The 3,682-nt window shown below is 34.5% G+C and overlaps 1 non-coding gene across 1 annotated transcript; it reads right to left on the bottom strand.

The window, feature by feature from the left end:
- Nucleotides 1-2,404: 2,404 nt before the first annotated feature.
- LOC128042643 (small nucleolar RNA R71) lies at nt 2,405-2,510 on the bottom strand. The gene has a single exon (XR_008198158.1). It is a non-coding gene; the product is annotated as a small nucleolar RNA R71 (small nucleolar RNA).
- Nucleotides 2,511-3,682: the final 1,172 nt, after the last annotated feature.

Genomic DNA, 3,682 nt, shown 5'->3' with positions numbered 1-3,682 from the left:
AAAAATATGAAATTAGGACATAGAAATTATTAAAATGTGATTTTATACTTTATTATATAGTTTTCATGCATAAAATGGCTTATTTTATATTAATTTCAGATATTATATTTTTAAGCTATAAAGTGGGCCATGCATGAATAAATTAAATGATAAAATATAAAGTTATATCTACTAATTAATTTTAATATTTTATTAATAAATTGGGTTTTAATAAATTAAGTAAATTGATTAATTAAAGTGATTAAATTATATTATTTGGTCCTCTAAACTATCTACTATTTTTGGATAGATCTGAGAGTTTTCTTCTAATTGCAAAACCATCCAAATTGGGGACCAAATCAACCTAATTTTTGGCTGCACATAGATGTCATAAACCATTTTTTGGTTTAATTATACAAAGTCCTTGAAGAGTTAAAGAAATCAGAGATTTTCCGAAGATTTGCTGATGACCGAGTCTTCGTCCTGGGGTATTGTGGCACTCAAATTGACCAAAAACCAAGGAAAAATTAGCCACCTTTCCTCAATTCATGGCCAGCCACTCTTGGAGAAAGTTTCAAAAGAGGGACACTCCTATTTTTAGCAAACTAGCTCCCTTGCCTCACCTATAAATAAGAGCTCATTTCTCACTTTTTCAATCATCCTTCATCCCATCATCTCTCACTCATTCATTATTCTCTCAAATCTTTTAGCTATCTTTCCCCTTCATCATCCTTGCATAAGAATTTTAGCAATTAAACCTCTTAAAGAACACTTGGTCGGCCACCTTGGAGAGCCATCAGCAATGGAGCAAAGCAAAAATGGGAAGGAGCCTCGTCAGTCAGAGTCTTGGGTGATAGCCACTCTAAACTGGGTTTAATCTTTCTTTTCTTTAAATTTAATTTAAAGATGTTTGTTATGTGTTCTTTGTTCTTGTTTACAACAATGATAGCTTAATTTTATTTAAGCTAGGATGATTATTTTGATTAAATAATATTTATTTGATTCATGCTTATAATATTTGTGCCTCAATCGATCATGTTTTCAATTAAAATCAAGTCTGCATTTCGTTCATACGTGATTGAAAAGCACCTGAATTAGCTAAGCGATCCTAACCAAACGACAGCTAATGGACACATAACTAAAACGTGCATGCTCAATTTAGATCCTAACCAAAATGAATTATAGGTTGCATAACAACTCTAACCAAGCTTTGTTATCTGCATAGTCTTTAGATTTGTGTGATTAAATTGTTTCAAACCTAACACGTCCTTGTCACCTCACACGAATGCTAAGAAACCCTTACTAAATAAGGATCAGTAAAATATGTATTTACTAAGTAAAGGATTCCCCAAGGACTTAAGGTGGTTTCCAAACTCATGAAAGATCGAGTTGCCATGGAATGTTTTTCCGGATGTTATTAAGCATGTTGATAATAAATTGAGTTTAGTTAAAGTAATTGTCCTAGTTTATTTATGTTATAATTGTTGCAAATTGTGTTTAATTTTACAAAAATCTATTTCATTCATATAGTTTGCATACTTAGGATAATTTGCATTAGGGATCATTGCATTTAGTTTAATATATTTTAATCACCACTTCTCAACTATATTGTGTTTTTATTTATCAAATTGTTAATATAATTTTACAAATTAAGTGACTTAGCACAAATACAATCCGTGTGGAGACGATAACTCGATACTTACTTATTACTTGATAATGATTGTGTACACTTGCACAAACCCTAGCGTTACAAGTTTTTGGCGTCGTTACTAGGGATTGTCAACTGTTGCCATAGTCACTTTTTGTGAAATTATTTATTTTAAATTTGATTTATTTCTAATATTAATAACTTATTCTTTTTATTTTTTTTTATTTTCTGTTCAGATGTTTATGAGCATAGATTGAATTATCAATTTACTCTCTGTAGACCTTGAAATTGAGTGAATTTTTAGACAAAGAAGACGTGAACGAACAACTCAAAGACAAGTCGAGATGGACCTTGGAAATTAGAACTAAGACCAAGGTAATGAAGCTGATTATGTACAAAATCCTATCCTCATTGCCGATGATAGGGATCGATGCATCAGACAATATGTGGTGCCACTTTTCAATAGTTAAACCTAGGAATTAGAAGGCCAGAAATTGAGGCAACCTAGTTTGAATTGAAACCAGTGATGTTTCAAATGCTACAAACAGTATGCCCACGAAATATCCACATCTCCACCTTCGATTGTTTATGGAGGTGAGTGATTCATTCAAGATAGCCGGTGTGACTGAAAACGCACTGAAGTTAAAGTTTTTTCTGTACTCGTTGCGAGATCGAGCATGAGCATGGCTCAATTCATTTCCACCAAGTTTTATATCTACATGGCAATAATTAGCAGAGAGATTCTTGGTTAAGTATTTCCCAACTAGCAAAAATGCTAAGTTAAGAAACGAGGTCACAACTTTCCAACAATTAGATGACGAGTCTTTGTATGAGCTTGGGAGCGATTCAAGGAGTTACTTCGTAAGTGTCCTCATCATGGGATTCCTCATTGTATCCAGTTGGAGACATTCTATAATGGTCTCAATGCACATACAAGATTGGTGGTAGATGCTTTTGCGAATGGTGCAATTTTGTCTAAGTTTTATAATGAGGCTTCTGATATCATCGAGAGGATCGCGAGTAATAACTATCAATGGCCAACAAATCGAAAAGTTTCAGGAAGACGTGTAGCCGGAGTTCATGAAGTTGACTCCCTCACTTCGTTATCAGCTCAGGTATCATCTATTTCCTCTATGTTAAAACAATTAACTGGTAATAGAACTAATAATTTTGCAGCTCAGCCACCAATTCCAATTGAAGTAGTTTCCTGTGTGTACTGTGGGGAAGGTCATTCTTTTGAGAATTGTCCTTCAAATCTCGAGTCAGTGTACTATGTGGGGAACCAATATCAAAATAGGAGTGGAGAAGGAACCCAGTCCAACTTCTACAATCCTTCATGGCGTAATCATCCTAACCTTTCTTGGAGCAACCAAGGAAATGGACCGAACAACTTATTACAGCAAAGACACAACCAATCTCAAGGGTTTAATCAAAAAGCTCCAAAACCACCTCAAGCTGAGGCATCAAACAATTTGAAGAACTTGTTGAAAGCATACATGGAAAAGAATGACACCTTGATCCAAAGCCAAGCAGCAACACTTAAAAATTTGGAAAACCAAATGGGTCAGTTGGCTACAGAGCTTCATAATAGACCGCAAGGAACCTTGCCGAGCAATACTGGGAATCTAAGGAATTTGGGTAAAGAACATATCAAGGTAGTGGCATTGCGAAGTAGTAAGACTCTAGAACCCCGATTGATAGATGTTGAAGATGAGCATGTTGAAAAGGAAGGAAGTCAACTAGATGTTGAAGTTCCTACACCAAAGGAATCAGAATCTACAATGTCTGACAAGGTAAACTCTGACTTAGTGAATTTAGATATTTTAACATCTTCTTTGGGTGCAGATTTACCTACTCAGAAAAGTTGTCCAGTTCAACCAAAAGTTTCTTCACCTCCATATCCGCAAAGATTGCAGCAACGCAAGCTGAAATAGGAGGTGCAATTCAAGAATTTTTTGGATATTCTAAAGCAGTTACACATCAATATTCCGTTGGTGGAGGCTTTAGAAAAAATGCAAAATTATGTGAAGTTTATGAGGGATATACTGTCCAAGA

This window comes from Gossypium raimondii, chromosome 7 (genome assembly GCF_025698545.1).
Source record: "Gossypium raimondii isolate GPD5lz chromosome 7, ASM2569854v1, whole genome shotgun sequence".
Taxonomy (NCBI): Eukaryota; Viridiplantae; Streptophyta; class Magnoliopsida; order Malvales; family Malvaceae; genus Gossypium; species Gossypium raimondii.
This window is presented reverse-complemented; position numbering and strand designations above follow the sequence as displayed.